We start from the raw sequence: 17,755 nt of genomic DNA, 5'->3' as shown, positions 1-17,755 counted from the left end.
AATGGATAAATCACTTGTTCAAAATCACATTCATATAATTCCCTGAAGAATGCTTGCTTGGTCTTCTCATATGTATTTGTAATTCCGAAGCTACCAGTCCTTGATTTATTCTTTCTATCCTTCCTTCCTTCCTTCCTTCCTTCCTTCCTTCCTTCCTTCCTTCCTTCCTTCTTTCCTTCCTCCCTTCCTCCCTCCCTTCCTTTCTTCCTTCCTTCCTTCCTTCCTTCCTTCCTTCCTTCCTTCCTTCCTTCCTTCCTTCCTTCTTCCCTTCCCTTTCCTTCTCTTCCCTTCCCCTTCCTCCCTTCTTTCTTTCTTTCTTTCTTTCTTTCTTTCTTTCTTTCTTTCTTTCTTTCTTTCTTTCCTTCTTTCGTACAGGCCTTGACTCACTTTATTTTTCTCATATAAAACTATGTGGTGGCCACAGAAGGAGCCTGGGTCCTCTGCGTCGAGACACTGGTGTGGGTCTTTACCAGATGGTCAGTGAATGCCCGATAGGGAGAGTTGGTGTACACAGTCTCTTTCCAGAGGTTAGGGGTGAGATAGCTGTGGGTCTTGGAAATGGTTTCAAAAGCGACCTTGGCCATGGGGCCCAGGGTGACAGTGCAGCCCCTGGCTGAGGTGTAGCCATCATCAAGTCATCAGTAGCTTCTTCGGTGCAGGGGCTGGGATGATGCCTCAGGGGCAGTGATGAGATATACCTGTGCAGAGCCCCAGCAGCCGGTCACCTTGTGAGGGACAATGTGGGGCTTGCTGATCTTATTCCCCTAGTAGTTTCACAGCATGGGGACAATGGAGAGCTCGGCCAGGATGATGGCTCCATGGATGGCAGTGGCTACCTCCTTGGAGCACTTAACACCCAGACTCACATGTCCACTGTATTCTCTGATGGCAACAAATGCCTAGAACCTGGTCTGCTAGCCAGCACGCATCTGCTTTTGCGCAAGTATAATCTTCAAAACCTCATCCTTGAGGGATGCGCCCAGGAAAGAGTCAGTGATCTCAGATTCCCTGACAGGCAGAGAGACAAGACAGATCTCTTGTAGGGACTTGATCTTCATGTCTTTGACCAGGTGGCCTGGCTTGGTGACCGGGATCCACTCCTCGTCCTTGACCTTGCCTCCCTGAGCTCCTGGTCTCTGAGGAAGCTGCCTGGCTTCCCATTCCAGGGCCCTCCCACACCACCTGCATCATCCATCATTTGGTGTTTTCTCCAAGAAGTTTTTGTACTCTTTCCTCCCTTTTTTTTAAGGTTTTATTTTTAAGTAATCTCTATACCCAACATGGGGCTTGAACTCACAACCCCAAGATCAAGAGTCTCATGCTCCTCTGACTGAGCCAGCCAGGTGCCCCAGTTTTTGTACTTTTTCTTAAATGGTTAATATTGTGGTATGATTGTTGCTGTGTACACAGGCAAGCATTTTATACAGTCATACCTTAGAGATATTGCAGGTTCGGTTCCAGACCACTGCAATACAGTGAATAGCATACTAAAGAGAGTCAAATGAATTTTTTGGTTCCCCAGTGCATATAAAAGTACATTTACACTATACCGTAACCCATTAAGTGTGCAATAGCATTTTATCTTTTAAAAACACAATGTAAATACCTTACCTAAAAAATAAAGGAACCAATCCTCAATACGATTTAGCGCTTTCTTATTTTTTGTGAACAGGTAGGTCTGTCTCCTGGTGGGGATGAGGCCAAGGCTGTCTTATCTCTTTGTTGTCTCAGCTTCATGCTAGAACCTGGCCAAGGTTGAAAGCCTGGCACCTATCCTTCACACCACCTCAAGAACGGGGTTGGGATATTTCCTGCCCCAAACATCCCTGGATTTTAAGTATTTTAACCGTGCCCTCAGTTATCTTCCATGTTGCTGAGGTAAATGAAATCTTTTAAAATGTTAATATTAAGTAAATAAATAAATCAATCTTAGTCCCCAAAAATACTTTACTGCTTAAAAATGTTAAACATCATCTGAGCTTTCAGAGAGCCGTAATCTTTTTGCTGGTGTAGGCTCTCACCTTGATGTTGATGGCTACTGACTGATCAGGGTGGTGGTGGTTGCTGAACGTTGGGGTGGCTGTGCCAGTTTCTTAAAATAAGACAACAGGTGAAGTTTGCTGCATTGATTGACTCTTCCTTTCATGAAAAATTTCTCTGTAGCGTGTGATGCAATTTGATAGCATTTTATCCATAGTAGAACTACTTTTAAAATTGGGGTCCATCCAGGTGCCTGGGTGGCTCATTTGGTTAAGCATCTGCCTTAGGCTCAGGTCGTGATCCCAGGGTCCTGGGATGGAGTCCCACATGGGGCTTCCTTGCTCAGCAAGGAGTCTGCTTCTCCCTCTACCCTTACCCCCTGCTTGTGATCTCTCTCTCTCTCTCTCTCAAATAAATAAATAAAATCTTTAAAATAAAAAAAATTGGGGTCAATCCTTTCAAACCTTGCCACTGCTTTTTCAACTAAGTTTATGTAATATTCTAAATTCTTTGATGTCATTTCAACAATCTTCACAGCATCTCTGGCAGGAGTAGTTTCCATCTCAAGAAACCACTTTCTTTGCTCATCTGTAAGAAGCAACTCCTCATCCATTCAAGTTTTATCATGAGATTCCAGCAATTCAGTCCCATCTTCAGGCTCCACTTGTCATTTTAGTTCTCTTGCTATTTCCACCACATCTTCAGTTCCACTGAAGTCTTGGACCCCTCAAAGTCACCAATAGGGTTGGAATTAACTTCTTCTAAACTCCTGTTAATGTTGATATTTTGAACTCTTTCTATGAATCACAAATGTTCGTAATGGCATCTCAAATGGTGAATCCTTTCCAGAAAGTTTTCAATTGACTTTGCCCAGATCCATCAGAGGAATCATGTCCGTGGCAGCTATAGCCTTAGGAAATGTATTTCCTAAGTAAGAAGACTTGAAAGTTGGAATTACTCCTTGATCCATGGGCTACAGGATGGATGTTATGTTAGCAGGCATGAAAACAACATTAATCTCCATCAAAGGTCAATGAACTCTTCAAATGAGCAGTAATATTTTGAAAGAAATCTGTTTTCCTGAGCAGTAGGTCTCAACAGTGGGCTTAAAATGTTCAGTAAACCATGTTGTAAACAGATGTGCTGGCATCCAGTCTTGGTTGTTCCATTTCTAGAGTACAGGCCAAGTAGATTTCACATAATTCTTGAGAAATCTAGGATTTTCAGAATGGTAAATGAGCATCAGCTTCAAGTTAAAGTCACCAGCTGCATGAGCCCCTGACAAGAGTTAGCCTGCTTTTTGAAGTTTGAAGACAGGCATTGACTTCTCCCACATGGCATTTTCTTAGAATATAATATAAGAATTTCTTAGAATATAAGAATATATTTTCTTAGGCTCACTCTCATGTTGGGTGTAGCCGCCTTCAGGAATGAGCTTAGAACTTGCTCAGCTTCTGCATCAATGCTTGCTCTTTCATTTGCTGCAGTAATGAAGGTGGCTTCCTTCCTTAATCCTCATGAACGTCTGCTAGCTTCAAGCTCTTCTCTTTCAGGGTTCTCACCTCCTTCAGCCTTCATGGAACTGAAGAGAATTAGGGCTTTTCTCTAGGTTAGGCTTTGACTTACAGGAATGTTGTGGCTAGCTTGATATTGTCTATCCAGGCCACTAAAACTCTCCATACTAGCAATAGGCTGTTTTGCTAGAGGTTAGCAAGATGGCGGAGGAGCAGGAGACCTAAATTTCTTCTGGTCCCAGGAATTCAGCTAGATAGTTATCCAACCATTCTGAACACCTACGAACTCTGCAGGAGATCGAAGAAGAGAATAGCAGCAACTCTATGAACAGAAAAGCGACCACTTTTTGGAAGGTAGGACTTGCGGAGAAGTGAATCTAAGGCGATGTATGGGAATGTAGATTGTGGGGGGAGGGAGCCTCCATCATCCGGCTACCGGCAAGCCATAGAGCCCCAGAGCACAAAATCAGAACTTTTAGAAGTCTGCTCCGGTGAGAGGGGTGGGGGGGGGGGAGGTGGAACCCTCCCTGGGACGGTGCGGTCTCAGGACTCTCGGGGTCACAGAAAGACTGAGGGTGCCTGAGTGCGTCAGAGCTCCCAGGTATCGGCCCAGGGAAGCCGACTGTGAAACAGTGAGCTGAAGAGTGGGCTCTCAGCTCCGGGTGGCCATAAACCATTATCTGTGGCATAGTCGAGCCACTGCTCTTCGAGCAGGGGCCCAACAAGTGGGGGCAGATCCGGGAACACTCCTCTTCCTTCCCCGGGAGAAGTGGCTCGGGAGCACACTGCAGGAATCTACTGGGTTTGGAGACTCCAAATAGGGTCGTGTGCCAGAGATAGAAATGCTCAGTCACAGGCCAGGTGAGCATGGAGTGTGGCCGGAGACCAGGGAGACAGGAGTGACTGACTGCTTTTCTCTGAGGGTGCACAAAGGAATGGGCCCCAAACTCTTGTCTCTTCTGGGGCTGGAGATTGGGAGGCTACCGTTTTCATTCTCTCCCTCTAAAGCGGCGCAGAAAGCCTTCAGAGAACAAAAGCTACGGAGAGCAAATCTGAGCAGATTACTTAGCCTGGCCCCTGGCAAGGGCGGCGCAATTGCGCCTGGGGCAAAGACACTTAGCGAATCAGTGCAACAGGTCCCTCCCCCAGAAGATCAGCAAGAAGATCCAGCCAAGACGAAGTTTACTGGTCAATGAGAACTGCAAAACTCCAGGAAAAAAGAGGCTTTCCCCCATGATTCTGTAGTCTTTCAAAGTTAATTTTTTTAATTTTCTTCATTTTTTCTGTTTCTATTTCTTTTTTTTGAATTTTTCTTCTTTCCTTTTTCAACCAACTTCTTATCTCATCAATTCCTTTTTTAAAATCTTTTTTTTTTTTTTAAAGATTTAATTTATTTATTCGACAGACATAGAGACAGCCAGCGAGAGAGGGAACACAAGCAGGGGGAGTGGGAGAGGAAGAAGCAGGCTCACAGCAGAGGAGCCTGATGTGGGGCTCGATCCCAGATCGCCGGGATCACGCCCTGAGCCGAAGGCAGACGCTCAACCGCTGTGCCACGCAGGCGCCCCTTAAAATCTTTTTTAATTTTCATTTTTATAGTCATATTCCATCCCTTCATTGTATTTACCCTTATTTGTGTGTGTGTGTGTGTGTATGTATATATATACATATATATGCATATACATATATATAATATATACACACACACACACACACACACACATATATATATATACACATATACACACAAGTTTTTCTTTCTTTAAAAAATTTTGGGAGGCAGTTTCTTCTAATAGACCAAAATACACCCAAAATCTAGTGTGTGGCTCTGGTCTATTCACCAGCCTGATCGCCTGATCACATTCTTTTTTTTTTTTTTTTCTTTTCCCCCCAGTTTCGGGTCTCTTCTGATTTGTTTAGTGTATATTTTTCTGGGGTTGTTGTTACCCTTTTAGCATTTTGTTCTCTCATTCATCTGTTCTTCTCTGGACAAAATGACAAAATGGAAAAACTCACCTTAAAAAAAACCAAAAAAACAAGAGGCAGTACCGACAGTCAGGGACCTAATCAACATGGACATTAGTAAGATGTCAGAAATAGAGTTCAGAATGACAATTATAAAGATACTAGCTGGGTGTGAAAAAAGCATAGAAGGTACTAGAAAAGCCCTTTCTGGAGAAATAAAATCTAACCAAGTCGAAATCAAAAAGGCTATCAATGAGGTGCAATAAAAAATGGAGGCCCTAACTGCTAGGATAAATGAGGCAGAAGAGAGAAGTCACTACTTCCTTCCTATAGAAGACCAAATGATGGAGAATAAAGAAGCTGAGAAAAAGAGAGATAAACAACTACTGGATCACGAGGGGAGAATTTGAGAGATAAGTGATACCATAAGGCAAAATAATATTAGAATAATTGGGATTCCAGAAGAAGAAGAGAGAGGGGCAGAAGGTATATTGGAGCAAATTATAGCAGAGAACTTACCTAATTTGGGAAAGGAAACAGGCATCAAAATCCAGGAGCTGCAGAGAGCCCCCTTTTAAAATCAGTAAAAATAGGTCAACACCCCGACATCTAATAGTAAAACTTACAAATCTTAGAGACAAAGAGAAAATCCTGAAAGCAGATGGCAACAAGAGGTCTGTAACCTACAATGGCAGACCTATCCACAGAGACCTGGAAGGCCAGAAAGGACTGGCATGATATATTCAGGGCACTAAACGAGAAAAATATGCAGCCAAGAATACTATATCCAGCTAGGCTGTCATTGAAAATAGAGGGAGAGATAAGCTTCCAGGACGAACAAAAACTAAAACAATTTGCGAGCACCAAACCAGCCCTACAAGAAATATTGAAAAGGGTCCTCTAAGCAAAGAGAGAGCCTAAAAGTAACATAGACCAGAAAGGAGCAGAGACAATATACAGTAACAGTCACCTTACAGGCAATACAATGGCACTAAATTCATATCTTTCAATAGTTACCCTGAATGTAAATGGGTTAAATGCTCCAATCAAAAGACACAGGGTATCAGATTGGATAAAAAAACAAGACCCTTCAATATGCTGTGTGCAAGAGACTTATTTTAGACCCAAAGACACCTCCAGACTTAAAGTGAGAGGGTGGAAAACCATTTACCATGCTAATAGACATCAAAAGAAAGCTGAGGTGGCAATCCTTCTATCAGACAAATTAGATTTTAAACCAAAGACTACAACAAGAGATAAGGAAGGACACAATATCATACTTAAAGGGTCTATCCAACAAGAAGATCTAACAGTTGTAAATATTTATGCCCCTAACATGGGAGCAGCCAATTATATAAGCCAATTAATAACAAAATCAGAGAAACACACCAACAATAATACAATAATAGCAGGGGACTTTAACACCTCCCTCACTGAAATGGATGGATCATCTAAGCAAAAGATCAACAAGGAAATAAGGGCTTTAAATGACATAGTGGACCAGATGGACTTCACAGATATATTCAGAACATTCCATCCCAGAGCAACAGAATACACATTCTTCTCTAGTGCACTTGGAACATTCTCCAGAATAGATCACATCCTGGGTCACAAATCAGGTATCAACCGGTATCAAAAGATTGGGATCAGGGGCGCCTGGGTCGCTCAGTCGTTAAGCGTCTGCTTAATAGAAAACCTAAACAGACCCATAACCAGCAAGGAAATTGAAGCAGTAATCAAAAATCTCCCATCAAACAAGAGCCCGGTTCAGATGGCTTCCTAGGGGAATTCTACCAAACATTTAAAGAAGAATTAATACCTATTCTTCTGAAGCTGTTCCAAAAATAGAAATGGAAGGAAAACTTCCAAATTCATTATGAGGCCAACATTACCTCGATCCCAAAACCAGACAAAGACCCCATCAAAAGGAGGATTACAAACCAATATCCCTGATGAACATAGATGCAAAAATTCTCACCAAAATACTAGCCAATAGGATCCAACAGTATATTAAAGGGATTATTCACCACGACCAAGTGGGATTTATTCCTGGGCTGCAAGGTTGGTTCAACATCTGCAAATCAATCAATGTGATACACTACATTAAGAAAAGAAAGGACAGGAACCATATGATACTCTCAATAAATGCAGAAAAAGCATTTGACAAAGTATAGCATCCTTTCTTGATTAAAACTCTTCACAGCATAGGGACATACCTCAATATCATAAAAGCCATATATGAAAAACCCACAGTGAATATCATTCTCAATGGGGAAAAACTGAGAGCTTTTCCTCTAAGGTCAGAAACGCATCAGGGGGGCGCCTGGGTGGCGCAGTCGTTAAGTGTCTGCCTTCGGCTCAGGGCATGATCCTGGCGTTCCGGGATCGAGCCCCACATCGGGCTCCTACGCTGGGAGCCTGCTTCTTCCTCTCCCACTCCCCTGCTGTGTTCCCATTCTCGCTGGCTGTCTCTCTGTCAAATGAATAAATAAAATCTTTAAAAAAAAAAAAAAGAAAAAAAAGAAACGCATCAGGGATGTCCACTATCACCACTGCTGTTCAGCATAGTACTAGAAGTCCTAGCCTCAGCAATCAGACAACAAAAAGAAATAAAGGGCACCTGAATCGGCAAAGAAGACATCAAACTCTCACTCTTTGCAGGTGATATGATACTTTACGTGGAAAACCCAAAAGACTTCGCCCCAAAACTGCTAGAACTCATACACGAATTCAGTAAAGTGGCAGGATATAAAATCAGTGCACAGAAAGCAGTGGCATTCTATACACCAACGATAATACAGAAGAAAGAGAAATTAAGGAGTCAATCCATTTACAATTACACCCAAAACCGTAAGATACCTAGGAATAAATCTAACCAAAGAGGCAGAGAATCTGTACTCAGAAAACTATAAAATACTCATGAAAGAAATTGAGGAAAACACAAAGAAATAGAAAAATGTTCCATGCTCATGGATTGGAAGAACAAATATCATGAAAATGTCTATGGTACCTAGAGCAATCTACACATTTAATGCAATCTCTATCAAAATACCATCCACTTTTTTCAGAGAAATGGAACAAATAATCCTAAAATTTGTATGGAACCAGAAAAGGCCCTAAATAGCCAGAGGAATGTTGAAAAAAAAAAAAAAAACCCAAAGCTGATGGCATCACAATGCCAGACTTCAAGCTCTATTACAAAGCTGTTACCATCAAGACAGTATGGTACTGGCACAAAAACAGACACATTGATCAATGCAACAAAATAGCCCAGAAATGGATCCTCAACTCTATGGTCAACTAATCTTCGACAAAGCAGGGAAAAATATCCAATGGAAAAAGGACAGTCTCTTCAACAAATCGTGTTGGAAAAATTGGACAGCCAAATGTAGAAGAATGAAACTGGACCATTTCCTTACACAACACACAAAAATAGACTCAAAATGGATGAAAGACCTAAATGTGAGACAAGAATCCATCAAAATCCTAGAGGAGAACACAGGCAGCAACCTCTTCGACCTCAGCCGCAGCAACTTCTTCCTAGACACATTGCCAAAGGCAAGGGAAGCAAGGACAAAAATGAACTGTTGGGACTTCAACAAGATAAAAAGCTTTTGCACAGCAAAGGGAATATTCAACAAAGCCAAAAGACAACCTACAGAATGGGAGAAGATATTTGCAAATGACATATCAGATAAAGGGCTAGTATCCAAAATCTATAAAGAACTTCTCAAACTCAACACCCAAAGAACAAATAATCCAGTCAAGAAATGGGCAGAAGACATGAACAGACATTTCTGCAAAGAAGATATCCAAATGGCCAACAGACACATGAAAAAGTGCTCCACATCACTCAGCATCAGGGAAATACAAATCGAAACCACAATGAGATACCACCTTACACCAGTTAGAAAGGCAAAAAGTAACAGGACAGGAAACAACAAGTGTTGCCAAGGATGTGGAGAAAAGGGATCCCTCTTATACTGCTGGTGGGAATGCAAGCTGGTGCAGCCATTCTGGAAAACAGTATGGAGGTTCCTCAAAAAGTTAAAAATAGCGCTACCCTACAACCCAGAAATTGCACTACTGGGTATTTACCCCAAAGATATAGTGATCCAAAGGGGCATGTGCACCCCAATGTTTATAGTAGCAACGTCCATAATAGCCAAACTGTGGAAAGAGCCGAGTTGTCCATCAACAGATGAATGGATGAAGAAGATATGGTATATACATACAATGGAATATTATGCAGCCATCAAAAAATGAAACCTTGCCACCTACAATGTTGTGGATAGAACTAGAGGGCATTATGCTAAGCAAAATAAGTCAGTCAGAGAAAGACAATTATCATATGATCTCACTGATATGTGGAATTTGAGAAACAAGGCAGAGGAGCATAGGGGAAGAGAGGAAAAAATGAAACAACACAAAACCAGAGAGGGAGACAGACCATAAAAGGCTCTTAATCTCAGGAAACAAACTGAAGGTTGTTGGAGTGGAGGGGTGTGGGAGGAATGGGGTGGCTGGGTGATGGACATTGGGGAGGGTGTGTGCTATGGTGAGTGCTGTGAATTGTGTAAGACTGATGAATCACAGACCTGTAATCCTGAAACAAATAATACATTATATGTTAGTAAAAATAAATTTTTTAAAAAAGAGTGAACCTTACGTAAAATATGGATTTTTGTTAATAATAAAAAAAATAGGCTGTTTTGCTTTCTTGTCATTTTTTTGTGTTCACTAGAGTAACACTTTTCATTTCCTTTGTGTTCCCAACTTGGCTAACTTTTTGGCTCATGAGGCCTTGCTTTTAGCCTGTCTGGGCTTTCAACATGCCTTTCTCACTAAACTTAATCATTTCTAGCTTTTGACTTGAAGTGAGAGACATGGGACTCCTTTTTCACTTGAACACTTGCCATCGTAGGGTTATTGACTGGATTAATTTCAATATTGTTATGTTTCAGGGACTAGGGAGGCCTGAGGATGTGGAGAGAGACAGGGGAATGGCTGGCTAGTGGAGCACTCAGAACACACACAATATTTATCGATTAAGTTGGCTGTCTCATATGGGTGCAGCTCATGGCACCCCAACAACTATTATAGTAACATCAAAGATCACCAATCACAGATCACCATAACAAATATAATAATGATGAAAACGTTTGAAATATTGCAAGAATTACCAACACATGACACAGAGACATGAAGTGAACAAATGCTAATGGGAAAATGTCACCAATAGACTTGCTCAATGTAGGTGTTGCCACAAACCTTTAATTTGTCAAAAACACAGTATCTGTGAAGTGCAATAAAAAAAATAGGGGCACCTGGGTGGCTCGGTCAGTTAAGCATCTGACTGTTGATTTCAGCTCACGTCATGATCCCAGGGTCGTGAGATCAAGCCCTACATTGGGCTCTATGCTTAGTTGGGGCATCTGCTTGAGATTCTCTCTCTCCCTCTCCCTCTGCCCTCCCCACCCCCGCTCATGTGTGCTCTCTCTCTAAGGGAAAAAAAAAACAGAAACACACGAAACAGAATAAAATGAGGTATATCATATGCACAAAGCACCTCATGATTTTTTTGATGAGACACAGAAAATTTCATGGCATTTTATCAATTCAAACTTTTTAACCTCAGGTAACCCTGATATTGGTTAAGATTACTCAGGGGCCCAGTAATGTCTATATTTTTAAGTAGCTTGGAAAAAACTGCTAAGACAGGCTGTTGGAGATGCAAAAATGAAACATAGACTGACAGGGGCAGACAACCACCATCACCACCACCATCATCACTGTCAACAATAAAGCATTCCCCATGTCTAGACGTTGTGTTGAAAGTTTTCTGTTCATTATGTTGAATCTTTACAATTCTAGAAAATTGGTATTATTATCACCATCTTACAAAACAAGGCACTGAGGTTTGTAAAGGTTAAGTAACTCACCCCAAATAAAACAGAATAAATAGCAGAGCTAAGATTCAAAACCAGTTCTGGTCATCCCTACGTATTCAGTCAACATTACAACCATGCTGACCCTCTTGGCCATCCCCAAGTAAACTGAAGATTGGACTCCGTTAATTACGTACAGAGCTGGTCCTGAGCCTGTGTGCCCTCAGATGCATTTCTTGCCCTCCCTCACCTCTCTCTCACAGGGAGGACTGACCTTCTTGTGTCAGCTGACTTCCTAGTGTGTGTGGCTAATAGGAAGAGTTTGGAGAGCGGCAGGAAAAAGAAGCCAGGTTGTTTGTCATCAAATCCGCTCCCGCGTGCTGGGGGTGGAATCCTGGGCATCAGCCATTTCCTTCCTTACTCCAGCAGCAGCTATGCAGGCTTTCACCAGGTAGCTCTAGTCCCTGGGTTTCCTTAACAGTCTTCCCTCCCTTTGTCCCTTTAGCCTAGTGGCATCCTACCGTGGTTAATCTAAAGCAAGAGTCTTGGGTATAGAAATAAGTGAGTGTGTTTCTTCCTCTTGGCTCTATCACCATGGCCACCACTAACTGGACCAGTGGAGTGGCTCTAACTCGAGAATAGCCCACAATTGGCTGTCAGGCTTCCTGTGAGGCAAACAGGAGCAAGAGCTTTGCCATCACGTCCTTAGCAAAAATCTGTCTGGTGTTTGATCTGTGGATTTAGGGGGTCAGTTAGTTGGTAGCAGGAGTAAAGGCAGAAAGGTGCTCTGAGAGAAACAAAGGCAGAGAGAAATGACATTATGTCAATTGCAGGGCACTCAGGAAAAGTTAGCAAGCTCGTGTGGTCGGGATTGAGGGGAGGATGATTTATCTGTGCTGGCCTCTGAAGAAACTTCCAGTTTGGAAGCCACATTACAGTTTCTGTCCAGTTCAGCTATCCTCAGGTTCCCATTACTCTTGTGTGACCCACTGACTATGTCACTTCCTGCTTTCCTGGCTGGCTGAAACTTGTGGCTGAGTTTTCTGCTTCTATTCTCTCTCTCTCTCTCTCTCTTTTTTTTAAGATTTTATTTATTCATTTGACAGAGATAGAGACAGCCAGCGAGAGAGGGAACACAAGCAGGGGGAGTGGGAGAGAAAGAAGCAGGCTCCCAGCGGAGGAGCCTGACATGGGGCTCGATCCCAGAACGCTGGGATCACGCCCTGAGCTGAAGGCAGACGCTTAACGACTGAGCCACCCAGGCACCCCATGCTTCTATTCTCTTTTTAAAATTTTTCCTTAGATATCCTTCCAATAAATCATTCACTTCCTGACATAATCTGAGTGTGTTCATTTTTTTTTTTTTACAACCAATTTAACCACCTACGACAGTTTTTAAAGCGTGTCTATATCTCTTCCATCTTACCTACATTGCAACTCTATGTGCTAGGCAGGGTAGAGGTTTTTATTACCGTTAAAAAAAATTTCAAGCTGGGGCTCCTGGTTGGCTCAGTTGGTTAAGCGTCCAACTCTTGATTTTGGCTCAGGTCATGATCTCAGAGTTGGGGATCAAGCCCCATGTCAGGCTCCCCTGCTGGGCATGCAGCCTGCTTAAGATTCTCTCTCTCCTCTTCCCACTGCCCCCCCACCCCCAAATTCAAACTTCGGATTAGCTAAATAACTACCCACAATCACTGGGCTAAGTAATAATTGATAGAACCAGGACTAGGAACCAGGCATTTTGATTTTTGTGTCAGGTACTACTGGCCTACTTTGTGCTAGTTCCCTGTGAACACACAAGTATACACACGCACCCATCAATGATTTATTTAGCAGGAAAATAGATGTTCAGACATACTGGATATCAGATGTTCACTACTGGGTATCCAAGTGTCCTCCGACTTCTGTGGATAATTTACATCTCTAGGCATCTTTATGATAATGCCTCTCCTATTCTACAAAAGGGTCAAGGTGAGTCATAATAGGCAAATATTCTGCAACTGAAAACCACACAAACCCATTTATTTTTTCAGAAACATTTACTGGGAACCTACTGTGTGGTGAAAACTTGCTAAGTGCTGGGGACACAGAGATGGAAAAAAAAAATCCCTTGTGGGAATTTTCAGCCCAAAGGGAAAGAGATACAAGTAGGGATAAATAACACAGCACAAGGGCAACAAGCACAGACAAAGCACAGATCCAGACCAGATGAAGGTTTGATCAACTCTCTGGGGGTAGTTGACAGGGAAGAGTTCCTGGAAAAAGTAACAGTTGACTGGAGTTTAGAAAGTGGAACTGGAATATCAATTAAAAAAATTTTTTTTAATTCTCTTTAAGTTAACTCCACACCCAAAGTGGGGTTCAAACTCATGACCCTGAGATCAAGAATCTCATGCTTTACCAACTGAGCCAGCCAGGTTCCCCCTGGAATATCCATACTTAATGGTAAAGGGGAAAGATGCTACAAAGAGATGAAAAAGGATAGTCAGAATGCAAAAAGAGGATGAGGAGGGGTGGTGGCCCAAACACCATGGGAGACGGCTTCAAGGAAGGATAGAGGAACACTGTAAAAAAACTCAAAAGTATCTGTTAAGTAATATACAGATACAGTAATATACTAATACAGGCTCAATGGGCCTGGCAAGTAGGAAGTTCTTGGCAAACTGATCCAGGGCTGTTTCCAAGGGAGGAGGGGGTAGCAATTAATCCAGAATTCAATGGGATCCAGAGTAAAAGGGAGGTAAACCAGTAGAGGTATCAAATGTTTCAGGAATCCCAGAGATGAACAAAAATTTTGTCAGACTTCTCTAAAGTTGGAAGAGGGTTAGAGAACACACAATGTCTATGGGGGAATGAATGGAATTTGGGAGAAGGATATCTAAGGAACTAACCTAAACTGGAGAATCTTTGATGACTATAATTTTCTGGTATGCCTTCTGTTTAGTAGATACAGGAATATAATTGGCCTATTTGTTCTTCCCTCTTCCCCATTTTTAAATTAGTACACATGTATTATGTGGGCCACTTCCTATGTCCTTCGTAGTGCACACTATGGAGAGTTTAATTCCTACCAACGTATATGACCAGTGATCATTTTGCACATGGTTAGGCACAGAAATGTGGACCCTGGATTCAGACCACCTTGCTCTGAATCTTGTATCTACATGGTCTTCTGCAAATTAATTAATCCCTTTGTTTCTCTCTTTCTTCATCTGTAAAGTGAGAATAATGATAATACCTACTTTGCAGCATAGTTGGGAGCTTTAACTGAGTTACAACATGTAAAATGCTTAGAACAGTGCCTGGCACTTACAAAGCGATATAAAGGATAGATGTTATTATTAGCAGTATTAATTGTGGAAATAATAAAACAGAATGTTTGAAATTGGAATTATGCTGGAAAATCCAGGACGTGTGTGTGTGTGTGCATGTGTGTGTGTGTGTGTGTGTGTGTGTGTGTGTGTGTGTGTATGAATGATAGAAGCCCCATTCAAAATAGTTTTACTAAAAGGGTGAATGTATTGATTCATGTCACTGTGGTAGATTGTTTAGGCAGGGAGAAGTTTGTTCTCTGCATCTCTTGGAACTATCTGCCACTCGTTGTCTGATGGAATCATTCTCTTCCATAGCAGAAAGGGGAGGGAAGATGTGGCCGGTAGTCCCAGGGCTTCATTCTTATGGTACATGATGCAAAAGAAGAGAGACTCCCTCTCAACCCCATCCTCAGCACAACATTCAGTAAAGTCCAGGAGAGGAAGGGATTGGCCCAACCCATGGCATGTGCCCACGCTTGTGATTGGGAATATGGGGGCCTTGCTTAATAATGCCACCAAGACCACGTGGAACCAGAGGAAGCAGTCTAAGCAGATAAATCCATGCTAAAGTACCTTTTAAAATAATATGCTCACCACAGTTTGCCTTTTAGGTAAGCCGTATTAAAACTCATTTTTAGATACTTCCATAAGTGACAACAATAAAAGTAACACTTGCAACTAATACTAACTGAGTACTTACTATGCGTTGGGCATTGTCCTAAAAGTACTGACATTGAATTCTTACAAAAGACCTATAAACAGGTATTCGTGTTGTTGTTGTTGTTGTTATTTTATTATCATCACCAGTACTTTACAAATGGAGAAGTGGAAGAAAGAGAAAGACTGAGTTGCTTGCCCTGAGATCATTCATCAAAAAGTCGTAGATCTGGGAAATGAGTCCTGATAGTTGGCTCCAGAATCTGGACTCTCAGGTTGTGCTGCCAAAGAAGAGGCGGGGAAAAAACAGCCCACTATATCTGGATACAAGAAAACATATTTTCAAATACACTTAGTGGAGATTTTGGAATCAAACCAAAAGATCACTTTGGTTTTGAGCTTGTTTCTAAGATGTTGAAGACTCAGAAATGTTGAAGGTTGGAGTAGATTTTCTAAAAATTCCATCAGTGTTTTAAATCATTCAAAGAATATACCGGATACAATGTATCTCAATCTCCCGGAGAATGTCCACAAAAAAGCATGTTTTATTCATTCTTGGGTATTAACTAGGAGCTCACTTGTCTTACAAGTAATTCTATCTACTGAAGGATTGAAGACTATCTCTTTGCAGAGCTGAGAGAAAGCATTGAGTAGACCTTTCGTGAAGTTAGAAGCTCTGGTTCACAAGGGGATCATGGAGCATTTCTGGAGATCCAGCAATACCTCTGGGCACCTTTCTTCCCTCAGGTTCGTGGGATTCTTCCTGTATTCCTTTCTTCACAGTTGCTACCACCCATGTCTGTTCTTCCTCACTATGCTTTATTTGAAACTACTTCTTCAGCTTTCTCTAACCATCCTCAATGACCTCAGGAAAGAAAGCACCGAGGTCCTTTTTATTTTTAAGGAATTGCTGTTAATTGCTATGGGGAAACAAATTTGTGGCCAAAAGATACTGACCAAAAAATGGAAAAGTAGCAAATATTCACAAAATGTCAACAAGTTCTTTAAGTTAGTCCTCACAGGGCGCATCTGGGTGACTCAGTCAGTTAAGTGACTGCCTTCGGCTCAGGTCATGATCCTGGGGTCCTGGGATTGAGCCCCACATCGGGCTCCATGCTTAGCAGGGAGTCTGCTTCTCCCTTTCCCTCTGCTCTTCCCCCCGCCGCTCGTGCTGTCTGTCTCTCAAATAAATAAATAAAATCTTAAAAAAAAAAAAAGAGAGTCATGATTCAAACTGCAGCTGCCTGGCTCTAAAGTCTACTTTCTTGACCTTCTGGTGTAGCGAAAATCAGGACTGATGCTTTCACAAGCAGAAGCGTGTAACAGTAGGTGACGTGGAAATATGGCTTAGGACCTGGCTGCTTTGGCAGGCCCTCTTTGTCAGAGTACTTGGCAGGATCGGCATTGCCCTGTGACTGTGCCTCGGCTCTTTTTATAAATTGGATTTTCTCAATTACCCAGAGATGATGAGTGTCTTAAAGACGGTTCACACTGACCAAACTCATAGGACAATAATGTATCAGCCATAAGGTCAAGTGATATATTCCTTACCAGTGCCTGGAAACTCTTACCCTCTGTCCAGGACTCACTTTTCCTGGTATAAGGGAAACTGAAAAACCAGAAAGGTATTTAAGTGGCAGAGGTGGAATTCTCATTCAGTCTGACTCCAAAGCGATAGTTCTTCAGAGGACCCCATCATCTGGTCTAAAAGGGAGATGACAGTAAACCGCAGTCAAGATCAGCCATTGACTGACAGCCAAACATTGACTGTGCTTCTTACAAGTGCTTCACACTATCATGCTAAATGTGTATCAAGGACAGTCCTTGCCCTCACTTGTGTAGGTAAGAGCAACAAACAGGAAAGTCTGTCACACAAACTCTAGGTGCCCAGATGCCGAAAAGCCCAAAAAAGAAACAGATGACTAACAACTACCATAGTCAGGGAAATTGGTCAAAATTTTAAGAATGGGTTATATGCATATTGGTAGAGGGAAGGGATAAACATCTCCATGGTATGAAGATTACGAAGGAGGGGTAACTTCCAAGGAGAACAATGTCACTGAATAGAGAGTTACTGCAGGCTAGGTAGAGGGGAGGCCTGAAGAGCTCAGGCCTTCAAAGGCAGTGACAGGGCTTGGGTGTGATGAATTTGGTCTACAGGGTGAGTGTTCAGGGAGGCCAGCCAGGAGGCTACTGTGGTAATCCACATCTGAGATGCTGAGGGATCCATTGTGAGGTAGGTGGGAATGGACAAGAGGACCTGATGCTCAGAAGGAGGTATTATTAGGCCTTCATTTTCAGAAGGACTGCAATAGAAGGATGGGTTCAAAATAACTCTCAGGTTTCTCTTGTGTGCACTGATATTTATGTTTAACCAGTTTTTCTTCCCACGTTCCCTTCACTTTCTTTGAACTCTCTTCCCCCAACCACATGGGAA

The 17,755-nt window shown here is 42.2% G+C and overlaps 1 pseudogene; it reads right to left on the bottom strand.

Annotated features, from left to right (window-relative positions):
* Positions 1 to 407: 407 nt before the first annotated feature.
* LOC123801403 (small ribosomal subunit protein uS5 pseudogene) lies at positions 408 to 1,198 on the bottom strand (annotated as a pseudogene).
* Between the last annotated feature and the right edge of the window lie 16,557 nt (positions 1,199 to 17,755).

Source organism: Ursus americanus, chromosome 2 (genome assembly GCF_024610735.1).
Source record: "Ursus americanus isolate L20-20 chromosome 2, mUrsAme1.1.p, whole genome shotgun sequence".
In the NCBI taxonomy this organism is placed as follows: domain Eukaryota; kingdom Metazoa; phylum Chordata; class Mammalia; order Carnivora; family Ursidae; genus Ursus; species Ursus americanus.
Note: the sequence above shows the minus strand (reverse complement) of the source record. Positions and strands in the feature narration are given on the sequence as shown.